The sequence below is a fragment of the Bubalus bubalis genome, chromosome 24 (genome assembly GCF_019923935.1).
Source record: "Bubalus bubalis isolate 160015118507 breed Murrah chromosome 24, NDDB_SH_1, whole genome shotgun sequence".
Lineage (NCBI taxonomy): Eukaryota > Metazoa > Chordata > Mammalia > Artiodactyla > Bovidae > Bubalus > Bubalus bubalis.
Window position 1 is genome coordinate 8,188,815 of NC_059180.1, and position 14,066 is coordinate 8,202,880.

The window sequence follows — 14,066 nt, forward strand, 5'->3', positions numbered from 1 at the left end:
GAAGATGGTGATGGACAGAGAGGCCTGGCGTGCATGGGGTCGCAAAGAGTCAGACATGACTGAGTGACTGAACTGAACTGAACATTTAAAAAAATACTTATTTACTTTTATTTGTTTATTTGGCCGCACCGGCTCCTAGTGGCGGCACTGGGATGTCCGGTCTCTGCTGCAGCATGCAGGATCTTTAGCCGCAGCATGGGAACTCTTAGTTGCGGCATGTGGGATCTAGTTCCCTGACCAGGGATCGAACCTGGGCCCCTGCCTTGGGAGTGCAGAGTCTTAACCACTGGACCACCAGGGACATCCCTAGCCATGATTAACATTTAAATCAGTGACTGAATAAAGCAGATCGTTCTTTGTAATGTGATGTTGCTGTTCATTTGCTAAGTCGTGTCCAACTGTGTGACCCCATGGACTGCAGCGCACTGGGCTTCCCTGTCCTTCACCATCTCCTGAGTTTGCTCACTCATGTCCATTGAATCGATGATGCTCTCTAGCCATCACATCTCTCTGTCGTCCCCTTCTCCTCTTGCCCTCAATCTTTCCCAGCATCAGGGTCTTTTCCAGTGAGTCAGCTCTTTGCTGTGATGGGCATCATCCAATCATTTGAAGGCCTTAAGAGCAAAGCCTGAGGATTCTGGGAAAGAAGGACCTCTCCTTGCAATACACAAATCCTCTCTGAGCTTTCCGTCTGCTGCCCTGTGAAACTTCGGCTTGACACTGTGACATCAGCCTGAACTTCCAGCCTGCCATCTTGTCCTACAGATTTTGGACTTGTACAGTCATGTGAGCCAATTCCTCAAAATAAATCTCTATCTCTGTTTATATAGCTATAGATAAACACTCTATTGTTCTGTTTCTCTGAGAATCCTGATTAATGCACACAATTTCTCCAGAAACCAGCTCCTGCGAGGGCTGAGGCTGGGAGTTGGGTAAGAATGGAGTTGGAAAGGAGGCTATGGGTGGATTGACCCCTGTGGATTTGGGCTGCCGTCCCTTCCAAGGCTCAGCTGGGAGGGCGTGGATCAGGGTCAGCAGATGATGGCTTGTGAGCCAAATCCCTTGCAGGCCACTGTGTGCAGCCCATGGAGTTAAGATGGGGTTTTCCATGTTTCAAAGGCTGTCAAAACAAACAATCAGTCAAAAAGAATATGTGACACAGATTGTCCGTGGCCCACAGTGCCTAAAACATTTATTATTTGACCTTTTACAAAAGCAAATCTGCAGACCCTGCTATGGATTATTATCCATTAATGTCCAATATACTATTTTTAAATGCTTATTCATTTATTTTATTTTTGGCTCTTCTTTGCTGCATGGGCTTTTCTCTAGTTGCAGACAGCAGAAGCTACTCTAGTTGAGGTGTGAGGGCTTCTCATTGCAGTGACGTCTCTTGTTGTGGAGCAAGGGGTCTTGGGCACTTGGGCTTCAGTAGTTGGGGCTCCTGGGCTCTGGGGCACAGGCTCAATAGTTGTGGCGCTCGGGCTTAGTTGCTCCGAGGCATGTGGGATCTTCCCAGACCAGGAATCAACACCATGTCTCCTGCATTTGCAGGCGGATTCTTTACCAGGGAAGCCCAACGTTCAATATACATAGTTTTGTTAGATGTTACAGTATGATCCCAGCTGCTCTGTGGGGAACTGAGAGATATATGGGGTCAAAGAAAAACTGTATCTTCTCCGGGAGTCAGAGAGCTGAGAGCTGTGGAGAATACTGTCAGAAAAGGGGAGCCAGGGCATGGTCATCTCATAAGACACAGATGTGGTCAGAAGGCCAGAGGGCAAGAAACTGAGAAATTCACCTGAGTCATGAGAAGCAGCCCTTGAGGAACACACAGAAATGACAGGTGAATAATATGAGGGGAACTGGGTCCCTGTATTGGTAAAGCAGGCTCTAGGTAAATCTCATTTGGGGGTGTTTAACGAAGTTAATGGACTTCACTGGGGGACTTTTGAACTTTTTAAAAAGTGTTTATTGAATTTGTTACAATGCTGCTTCTGTTTTATGTTCTGATGTTTTGGCCTGCAGGCATGTGGGTGGGGTCTTAGTTCTATGAGCAGGGATCAGACCTGCACCCCCTATATTGGAAGGCGAAGTCTTAACCACTGGACCACCAGGGAAGTCCCTGAATTTACCTTTTTTGTGGATGGAAGATCAGAATTATTCAGCACGAAAACCAGGTTGGTAAAGTGAGGTGGTTGATGGGCAAGGACTCGAAGCCAAATGGTTTGGTTGGTTTCGAGTCACCCAGGCTCTGCAGAAATATTCAGACGTAGTTCTGCTCCAGGAATAAGGATCTCTTTCTAATGATGAGATCCTCTTGTTCATCACAGAAATACAGCTTAAATGTTAGGATATAACAAGACCACACCAAGTTCTTCTGAAGAAGCCTAAAATAAAGAGTCTTTTTCCCAACTTGAATATAGAAACTTTTAGGGAGAATGATGCTTGTTTATAATATTATACTTGTACTATTTATAAAATATTATTTATTAATGTAGGTATATGCTCATTTTTAAAACTGCATGTTATAATGTATATATATAGCAATTTATTAATTTGCAAATATTGGACTTCCCACTCTCTGATTTCATGAAACTAATTTTTCCAAATGCCTTCCTGAATCTTTGACACCAGTGGCTTTATTATTACTGAAATCCTCCTCATAAACGCACACACACACACACACACACACACCTTTCTATTTCAGAACATTTTAAACTTGTATCACATCAAGAGAACAGTACAGTGAAACCTCAAGTACCCATCATTAGCTCCAGTCATTAAGAGTGCCTGGACAATCTCGTTTTCTTTGTGTTCACCTGTTCATCTCTCCCATATCATCTTTTTCTCTTTTAAAAATTGAGATAAGGGCTTCCCTGGTGGTCCAAAGGTTAAGAATGCGCCTGTCAATGCAGCGGACACAGGTTCAATCCCTGGTCCAGGAAGATTCCACATGCCATGGGGCAAGCAGGCCCAATGCCACAGCTGCTGAGCCCATGTACCCTAGAGCCCGGGCTCTGAAACAAGAGAAACCACTGCAGTGAACACCGCCTCGCCTGAGCACCACAGCGAAGAGTAGCCCCCGCTTGCCACAACTCGGGAAGCTCACACAGAGCACCAGAGATCTGCTGCTGCTGCTGCTGCGTCGCTTCAGTCGTGCCCGACTCTTAGCAACCCCATGGACTGCAGCCTACCAGGCTCCTCCGTCCATGGGATTTTCCAGGCAAGAGAACTGGAGTGGGGTGCCATTGCCTTCTCCACCAAAGACCTAGCACAGCCATAAATAAATATCTTAGAAATTGAGGTAAAGATTACATAAGATTAACCGTTGTGAAGTGTATACAATTCAGTGGCATTGGATATATTCACAATGTACAACCACGCATTCTGTCTAGCTTCAAACTGTTTTCATCAGCCCCAGATAAACTCCTTACTCCCATTAAGCAGTCTCACCATTAACCACTAATCTGCTGTCTGTCTCTTTGGGTTTACTTTTCTGAATATTTCATACAATATGTGATCTTTTGTGTTTTGCTTCTTTACGTCTTTAATAAATAAAGCTTTTGGGGATAATATAATTATAAAGGCAGTCTTCATTATGATATAATCATAATGACTACTACAACATCCTTCAAAATCAACAAGTTTTTAGAATCTCGTAAGTTATCAGTTTTCTCAGTTATCTCAAAAATATCTTTTTATCATTGATTTGTTCCAGTGAGACCCCTGAATAGGCCCACACAGTACACTCAGTTGCAATGCTTCTTAGGTCTCTCTTTCTTATAATATTTCATCTTCATGTAGTTGCATTTATTATAGAAAAGAATATACTGACTAAGAATGCTACTGGAATTCCATCACCTCCACTAGCTTTGTTCGTAGTGATGCTTTCTAAGGCCCACTTGACTTCACATTCCAGGATGTCTGGCTCTAGGTGAGTGATCACACCATCGTGATTATCTTGGTCATAAAGATCTTTTTTGTACAATTCTTCTGTGTATTCTTGCCACCTCTTCTTAATATCTTCTGCTTCTGTTAGATCTATACCATTTCTGTCCTTTATCAAGCCCATCTTTGCATGAAATGTTCCCTTGGTATCTCTAATTTTCTTGAAGAGATCTCTAATCTTTCCCATTCTGTTGTTTTCCTCTATTTCTTTGCATTGATCACTGAGGAAGGCTTTCTTATCTCTTCTTGCTATTCTTTGGAACTCTGCATTCAGATGCTTATATCTTTCCTTTCCTCCTTTTCTTTTCACTTCTCTTCTTTTCGCAGCTATTTGTAAGGCCTCCTCAGACAGCCATTTTGCTTTTTTGCATTTCTTTTCCATGGGGATGGTCTTGATCCCTGTCTCCTGTACAATGTCTCCCAAAGAAAGGCAATGCCAAAGAATGCTCAAACTACCACACAATTGCACTCATCTCACACGCTAGTAAGGTAATGCTCAAAATTCTCCAAGCCAGGCTTCAGCAATACATGAACTGTGAACTTCCAGATGTTCAAGCTGGATTTAGAAAAGGCGGAGGAACCAGAGATCAAATTGCCAACATCTGCTAGATCATCGAAAAAGCAAGAGAGTTCCAGAAAAACATCTATTTCTGCTTTATTGACTGTGCCAAAGCTTTTGACTGTGTGCATCACAATAAACTGTGGAAAATGCTGAAAGAGATGGGAATACCAGACCACCTGACTTGCCTCTTGAGAAACCTATATGCAGGTCAGGAAGCAACAGTTAGAACTGGACATGGAACAACAGACTGGTTCCAAATAGGAAAAGGAGTCCGTCAAGGCTGTATATTGTCACCCTGCTTATTTAACTTATATGCAGAGTACATCATGAGAAACGTTGGGCTGGAAGAAGCACAAGCTGGAATCAAGATTGCCGGGAGAAATATCAATAACCTCAGATATGCAGATGACACCACCCTTATGGCAGAAAGTAAAGAGGAACTAAAAAGCCTCTTGATGAAAGTGAAAGAGGAGAGTGAAAAAGCTGGCTTAAAGTTCAACATTCAGAAAATGAAGATCATGGCATCTGGTCCCATCACTTCATGGGAAATAGATGGAGAAACAGTGGAAACAGTGTCAGACTTTATTTTTTTGAGCTCCAAAATCACTGCAGATGGTAATTGCAGCCATGAAATTAAAAGACACTTACTTCTTGAAAGAAAGGTTATGACCAACCTAGATAGCATATTGAAAAGCAGAGACATTACTTTGCCAACAAAGGTCTGTCTAGTCAGGGCTATGGTTTTTCCTGTGGTCATGTATGGATGCAAGAGTTGGACTGTGAAGAAAGCTGAGTGCCGAAGAATTGATGCTTTTGAACTGTGATGTTGAGAAGACTCTTGAGAGTCCCTTTGGACTGCAAGGAGATCCAACCAGTCCATTCTGAAGGAGATCAGCCCTGGGTGTTCTTTGAAAGGAATGATGCTAAAGCGGAAACTCCAGTCCTTTGGCCACCTCATGCGAAGAGTTGACTCATTGAAAAAAACTCTGATGCTTGGAGGGCTTGGGGGCAGGAGGAAAAGGGGATGACAAAGTATGAGGTGGCTGGATGGCATCACTGACTCAATGGATGTGAGTTTGACTGAACTTCGGGAGATGGTGATGGACAGGGAGGCCTGGCGTTCTGTGATTCATGGGGTCGCAAAGAGTCGGACACGACTGAGCGACTGAACTGAACTGAACTGAAGAATACTACTTCCTCCACTCTTACATTTCATGCAACAATTTTATTCCAACACAGCAATGCTTCATAAGTCTCTTTTACTCTCTCTCTTTCTTACAATCCTTAACTTCCATGTAGCTGCACCCTTCATAGGAAAGAATATACTGATTAAGAATACTGCTTCCCTCACTCTCACAGTTCATGCAACAGTTTTATTCCAACGTGTGTATATCTAGAGCAGTATTTTGAATCTTTCAGGAGGGTAGCTGCAGTACATCCACAGCACATACATATTTAGGATGTCTCAGGGTTTTAATAGAGCGCTTTTGGAAACTGTGTATGATGTCATCGTTGGAAATCTTATCACAAGCCAGAAGCAACCATCTGTGACATCTACAAAACTTCCATACTGTTTATTTTTGCAATATTTTTATCGCTAAGTACTGTATTGCTTTTGTCTTCCTTTGTATTATGGAATATTTTAAACATGTGCAAAAATAGAGAGAAGAGCAGAGTGAGCTTTCATTTACTCACCACCCAGCTCAACAATCATCAGTTTATGACATCAAACTTCATATGTGTGTCTTTCCATTTCACCCCCTCTCCAGTCTGTAGTGTCTTGAGGCCATTCCCAGACATCATATCATTTCAGCTGTAAATATTGTGTAAAAAATATAAGGACTCTCTTTAAAAGCACAACTATAATACCATTATAGCTAAAAAAATTATTAATTCATTAATGTTACTAAATGTCCAGTCCATGTCCAATTTATCCAATTACTCCATAATAGTTTTTTAACAGTTGGTTTATCAATATTTTAACAAGGTACATACATAAGTGGTTGATATGTCTTTTTTGGGAGAAGTAAAGATTTTTTAAAATTAATCTTTATTGGAATATAGTTGATTTACAATGTGTGTTAGTTTCTGCTGTACAGCAAAGTGAATCAGTTATACATATACATATATCCACTCTTTCTTAGATTCTATTCCCATGTATTGAGTAGAGTTTCCCATGCTATACAGTAGGTTCTTGTTAAATATCTATTTTATATATAGTGTGTGTATGTCAATCCCATCATTCTAATTTATTCCTCCCCACCTCTCCCCTTCACGCAGATGTTTTCTGCATCCGTGCCTCCATTTCTGTTTTGTAAACAGGCCCATTTGTACCATTTTTTTTAGATTCTACATATAAGCAATATCATATGATATTTGTCTTTCTCTGACTTCGCGTGACAATCTCTAGGTCTGTTCATGTCTCTGCAAATAATTAATCATTCCTGAATGTCATCAGATGGCCAGTCTGTGTGTCAGATTTCCCCAGTTAGCCCTTAATCTAGATGCATCCATGCATATATCTTTTACAGTTGGTTTATTTGAATCAGTATCTAAGCAAGGTCCACACATCGCAGTGGTGATGTGCCTTTTAAGTCTCTTCTTCCTTCAACTACTGTTTGTCCTCCCTCTTTCTTTATTTTTTTTCCCTTGGAATTTGTTGCTTGAAGAGACTGGGTTGTTGACCCTGTAAAGTTCCTACATGGCAGATCGACTACCTGGGGTACTATTAATATTTAATGTATCCCTCTGTCCCCTCTAGTTCCAGGAAACCTATGGTTAGTGGCTTAATCTGTTTCGGCTTTAAGTGTTTTGCAAAGACTACTTCCTGGGGTCACTGTGACCTTCCATTAGGAGGAATCTCATGCCCCTGTTTTTCTCTCTCTTTGTGATATCGAACGAAATGATTTTTGCCTGGATCCATTATTTCATTAAGAGGTTGAAAAATGGAACATTATGATCTCATCATCTCTGTCTTATTTATTAGTTGAAATTCATGGAGGGGAAGGTTCCCTTGGCAACTACTCGGTTGCCCTGGATACAGTTTGCACAGGAAAGCCAGATTAATTTCTTGATTCATTTTTTTTTTTTCCCTTTAGTTTTCTGGGTGAGTTTTTTCCTTTTTTCCTCATCCCTGAAATGACTGTTGGGGGTTGAATTGTATCCCACTGCCCAAAAGATATGTTCAAGTTCTAACCCCCCAAACCTTGTAATGTGAGCTGTTTTGAAAATAAAGTGAAAGTCACTCAGTCATGTCCGACTGTTTGCAGTCCATGGAATTCTCCAGGCCAGAATACTGGAGTGGGTAGCCCTTCCCTTCTCTAGGGGATCTTCCCAACCCAGGGATCGAACCCAGGTCTCCGGCACCGCAGGTGGATTATTTACCAGCTGAGCCCCAAGGGAAGCCCTTTTTGGAAATAGGGTTGTTGCTAACCCTAGGACAAGCCCTTAATCCAATGTGATTGGGATCCTCAAGGGAAGGGGAGAAGATGGCCATGTGGTGGTGGAAGCAAAGTGACACTCCAGCAACCCGAGGGGTACCAAGGAGTGCCAGCAAACACCAGAAGCTGGAAGAGGCAAGGAAGGAGTCCTCCCTACAGGTTGGAGTGTGGACCTGCCAACACTTTCATTTTGGACAACTGGCCTCCAGAACAAGGAGACAAAACATTCCTCTTGTTTCGAGCCTCCCAGTTTGTGACACTTTGTTACGGCAACTCTAAGAAACTAATAGAGTAATTGATGAAGTTTTACATTTTTTAGATTATTTTGTTTATTTTATTTTAGCTTTGTCTGTGCTGGGTCTTCAATGCTGTGTGGGCTTTTCTCTAGTTGCGGAGGGTGGAGGCTACTCTCTAGCTGTGGTGCGAGGGCTTTTTGCGGTGGCTTCTCATGTTGCAGAGCACAGGCTCCGGGGCTCGCGGGCTTCAGCCTTTGTGGCACGTGGCTCAGTAGCTGCAGCTCCTGGGCTCCAGAGCACAGGCTCAGCAGATGTGGTGCACGGGCTTGGATGCTCCGTGGCATGTGGGATCTTCCTGGATCAGGGGTTGAACCTGTGTCTCCTACACTGGCAGGCAGATTCTTTACCACTGGGCCACCAGGGAAGCCTGAAGCTTTATTTTTTAAGTGCCACTGTGAACTCACAAATTTGACCATATTTTTTGTTTTAATCCGTAGCAGTTCATAATTTTTGATGCATTTCAAATTGTCCAGTCTTTAGTCAGTGAGGCCCTCTTCACTTGGACTCCTGCTCCCCTTTAGCACAATTGCGGTCATCTTTGCTTTTGTGCTTATCTTGGATATTTCCGATCCCAGAACTGAAATAAGTCATTTTCTTCAAAGTTCTCTGGTTTCTTTAGTGGGAAATAGTATTTAGAGACCACATTCTGGGCCTCTTAGGATTGCTCATTGCTACCATAAGTGGTCATTTTTCTGGGCCTTTTCAGTGGACAGAGCTAGGAAATATGAATTTATTTTTCTTTTTTCTTTATCAAAGAATAAAATCTTTACTGATAGAACAGTTGGTCTTATGATTTTCCTAGTACCACACATATTTCAAAAAATATATACAGACAGCTATGATTATTATTGTTATCAACTTCAGATATGCAGAGGATACCACTCTAAGGGCAGAAAGCGAAGAAGAACTAAAGAGCCTCATGATGAGGGTGACAGAGGAGAGTGAAAATGCTGGTTTGAAACTCCATATTCAAAAATGAAGATCATGGCCACTAGTTCCATCACTTCGCAGCAAATAGATGGTGAAAAAGTGGAAACAGTGATAGATTTCATTGTCTTGGGCTCCAAAATCACTGTGGATGGTGACTGCAGCCACAAAATTAAAAGATGCTTGCTCCTTGGAAGAAAAGCTATGACAAACCTGGATAGTGTATTAAAAAGCAGAGACATCACTTTGCCAACAGAGGTCTGTATAGTCAAAGCTGTGGTTTCTCCAGTAATCACCTAGGGATGTGAGAGTTAGAGGTAGAGAAGGCTGAGCACTGAAGAATTGATACACTGAAACATGTATAATGTTTCAAACTGTGGTGCTGCAGAAGACTCTTGAGAGTCCCTTGGACAGCAAGAAGATCAAACCAGTCAATCCTAAAGGAAGTCAACCCTGAATATTCATTGGTAGGACTGATGTTGAAGCTGAAGTTCCAATACTTTGGCCACCTGATATGAAGAGCTGACTCACTGGAAAAGACCCTGATGCTGGGAAAGATTGAGGGCAAGAGGAGAAGGGGGTGACAGAAGATGAGATGATTGGATGGCATCACCAACTCAATAGACATGAGTTTGAGCAAACTCCAGGAGATAGTAAAGGACAGCGAAGCCTAGCAGGCTGCAGTCCATGGAGTCAAAAAGAGTCAGACACGACTGAGCACCTGAGTAACAATATTCAATTACATGGGTGTTTGTTGTCGTTGAGTCACTAAGTCATGTCTGACTCTTTGTGACCCCATGGACTATAGCCCACCAGGCTCCTCTGTCCACGGGATTTCCCAGGCAAGAGTACTGGAGTGGGTTGCCATTTCCTCCTCCATGGCATCTTTCTGACCCAGGGATCGTGTTTGCATCTCTTCCTTGGCAGAAGGATTCTTTACCACTGAGCCACATGGGAATCCCTACTACATTTTATTTAACGATTCATCAGTTGATAGGTGTTGGGTTGTTTCCACTTTGGAGCTATTATAAATAATGCTCTAAACATTATGTCAAAGTTTTGTGTTGATGTATGTCTTCATTTCTCTTGGTTATATACCTTAGAGAAAAATTGCTGGGTTGTATGCTTGACCTTTTGAAGAACTGCCAGACTATTTTCCAAAACGGCTGTGCCATTTTACGTTGGTACCAGCACTGCATGAAGGTCCCATTTTCCCCACATCCCCATAACACCTATTTTTATCTGTGTTTTTGATTAGGACCATTACAGTCGGTATAAAGTGCTATCTCACTGTGGTTTTGAATTGCATTTCTCTCATGACTAATGATGTTGGGCATCTTATCACATGCTTATCGGTCATTTCAGTACCTTATTTGGAAAAACATCTGTTCAGATCCTTTGTCTATTTTTAATCAGGTTATTTGTCTCTTTATTATTGAGTTATAAAAGTTCTTTACCTATTTGAGGTACAAGTCCCTTATCAGATGTATGATTCACAAATATTTTATTCTTTTCTGTGAGTTGTCTTTTCCCTTTCCTTTTTTGTTTATTTGTTTGTTTTCTTAGTATACATATTTTATTGAAGTATGTCTCAGGTACACAGCAAGGCAATTCAGTTATACACACACACATATATATTATTTTTCAGATTATGTTCCATTATAGGTTATTACAAGAGATTGCCTATAGTTCCCTGGTCTTTTCACTTTCTTGATAGTGTTCTTCACAGCACAAACTTTTACATGCTAATGAAGTTCAATCTATCTGTTTTCTCTTTGGTGGCTTGTGCTTTTTTAAATATAATTTTATTTATTTATTTTTGGCTGTGCTGTGTCTTTGCTGCACAGGCTTTTCTCTCACTGGCAAGCAGGGTCTACTCTCTCGTTGCGGTGTGCAGGCTTCTCTTTGCTGTGGCTTCTATGGTTGTAGAGCACAGGCTCTAGGGTAAGTGGGCTTCAATAGTTGTAGCACGTGGGCTCGGTAATTGCAGTTCCTGGGCTCTAGAGCACAGGCTCAATGGTTGTGACCCTATGGCATATGGGATCTTTCCAGATCGAGGACTGAACCGTTGAACCCGTGTCTCTTGCATTGGCTCTTTACCACTGAGCCACCACTGAAGCCCTGTGCTTTTCGTGCCATGTCTAAAAATCCATTGCCAAATCCAGAAGATTTACCCCTATGTTTCCTTCCTATGTTTCATAGTTTTAGCTCTTATGTTTAGGTTTCTGATTCATTTTGAGTTAGTTTTTGCATATAGTATGAGGTAGGCGTTCAGTTTCTTTCTTTTGCGTATGGATATCCAGCTGTCCCAGTACCGTCTGTTGAAAAGCCTGTTCTTTCCCATTGAACAGACTTGGTACTTTTGTCAAAAATCAACTCACTCTAAGTGTGCTGTGTGCTTGGTCACTCAGTCGTGTCCTGCTCTTTACGATCCTATCAACTGCAGTCCGCCAGGCTCCTCTGTCCATGGGATTCTTTACGCAAAAATACTGAAGTGGGTTGCCACGCCCTCCTCCAGAGGATCTTCCCAACCCAGGGATCGAATCCAGGTCTCCCGCCTTGCAGGCAGATTCTTTACCATCTGAGCCACCAGGGAAGCCCATGAATACCAGAGTGCATAGCCTATCCCTTCTCCAGGCAATCTTCCCAACCCAGAAATCGAACCGGGGTCTCTTGCATTGCAGGTGGATTCTTTACCAGCTGAGCTACCAGGGAAGCCCTTGACTGTAAATATGATGATTTATTTCTGGGCTGTTAATTCTATTCCACAGATCTATACATTGATCTTTATACTAGTATCAAACTATCTTGATTAGTTTGTAGTAATTTTGAAATCAGGAAGTGTTAGTCCTCCAATTTTTTTTCTTCCTTTTTGGCTATTCTGGGCCCTTTGAATTTTCATATGAATTTTAGAGTCAGCTTGTCAATTTCTGCAAAAAAGCCACCTGGTATTCTGCTAGTAAATCAACTTCTGGAATGTTGTCATTGTAACAATAATAAGTCTCCAACCCATAGACATGGAATGTTTTTCCATTTATTTAGGTCATTTTAAATTTCTTTCAACAATGTTTTATAAAATAAAAAGAACATACTATTTTGTAGCTTTCAGTATATAATTCATTCACCTCCTTGGTTAAATGTATTCCTGGTTATTGTATTCTTTTTGATGCTACTGTAAATGGAATTGTTTTTTAATTTCATTTTCAGATTGTTCACTCCTTAGTGTGTAGAAATAAATAATCTTTCTTTCCCCCCTGCCGGGACATACCATCCAGTTTGTGGGACCTTAGTTCCCCAACCAGGGATTGAACCTGTGCCCTTGGCAGTGAAGGTGAAGTCCTAACCACTGGACCACCATGGAATTCCCAGAAATATAACTTTTAAAATATTGCTCTTGTATCCTCAACTCATTTACTAGCTCTAATTGTGTGTGTGTGTGTGTGTGTGTGTTGTGTTATTTAGGGTTTTCTATATATAATGTCCTGTAATCCACAAATGGAGATGCTTTTATTTCTTGCTTTCCAGTCTGGCTTCCTTTTATTTCTTTTTCTTGCCGAGTTGCCCTGGATAGAACCTCCAGCAAAATGTCTAATAGAAGCGATGAGAATAGACAGCCTTGGTTGTTTCTGATCTTAGGGAGAAAGCATTCAGTCTTTCACTATTAAGTACATTGTTAACTGTGGGTTATTTGTAGATGCCCTTTATCAGGTGAGGAACTATCTGCCTAGGTTTTGAGTGGTTTTTCATGGAGGTGTTGAGTTTTGTCAAATGCTTTTCCTGCATTTATGAGATGATCATGTTTCTGCCCTTTATTCTATTGATACGGTGTATTACATTGATTAATTTTTTATGTTAAAACAACCTTGCCTTCTTGGGATAAGTCCTGCTTGGTTATGGTGTATAATAATTTTCTTATGCTACTAGATTCAGTTTGCTAGCATTTTGTTGAGAATTTTTGTGTCTATATTTATAAGAGATACTGGTATGCAATTTTCTTTTCTTGTGATATTTTTGTCTGATTTTGGTAGCAGGCTGATACTGACCTCATAGAATGGGTTGGAAAGTGTTTCCTCATTTTCTATTTCTTGGAAGAATTTGTGAAGAATTGATATTACTTCTTCTTTAAATGTTGGGTGGAATTCTCCAGTGAAGTCATCTGGGACTCAGCTTTTCCCTGTGGGTGGCTTTTGATTACTAATTCAATCTCTTGTCATAAACCTATTCAGAGTTTCAAATTATTCTTGAGTCAGTTTTGGTAGTCTGTGTCCTTCTAGGAATGTGTTAATTCTGCTTAAGTTATCTATTTTGTTGACGTATAGTTCTGCGTATTATTCCCTGTAAGCACTGCTTTAGTGGCAATCTGTAAGTTTTAGTATAGTATGTTTTCATTTTCATTCATCTCAGAGTGTTTTCTAATGTTCCTTGTTACATCTTTTCTGAGCCATTAGTTAATTTCCTTATGTTCTTAATATGTATACACTGCAGTGAGAACATCTCTTTTGTTCTTTATCCACCTAGCTAGGATTACTATCAATTTTATTAATCTTTCTAATGAGCAACTTTGAGCTCTGTTAATTTACTCTACATTTGTTCTCTATTTGATTGATTTTTGCTTTTATCTTTATTATTTGCTTCTTTTTGTTCACTTTGGATTAATCTTTGTATTCTTTTTCTAGCTTCTAAAGATAAAAATCTGGGTCACCTATTTTAAACCTTTCTCTCTCTCTCTAATATAAGCATTAAAACTATAAATTTCTCTCTAATCACTGTTTTAGTCGAATACCACAACTTTTGATGTGTTGTCTTTTCATTATTATGAAATAATATTTCATATTATTTTTATCAATTCAAAATCTTTTCTAAGCTCCCCTGTAATTCCTTCCTTCATCT

At 40.8% G+C, this 14,066-nt stretch overlaps 1 non-coding gene across 1 annotated transcript; it reads right to left on the minus strand.

Moving 5' to 3' along the window:
* Positions 1–229: 229 nt before the first annotated feature.
* TRNAG-CCC lies at positions 230–301 on the minus strand. Its single transcript has one exon. It is a non-coding gene; the product is annotated as a tRNA-Gly (tRNA).
* Positions 302–14,066: the final 13,765 nt, after the last annotated feature.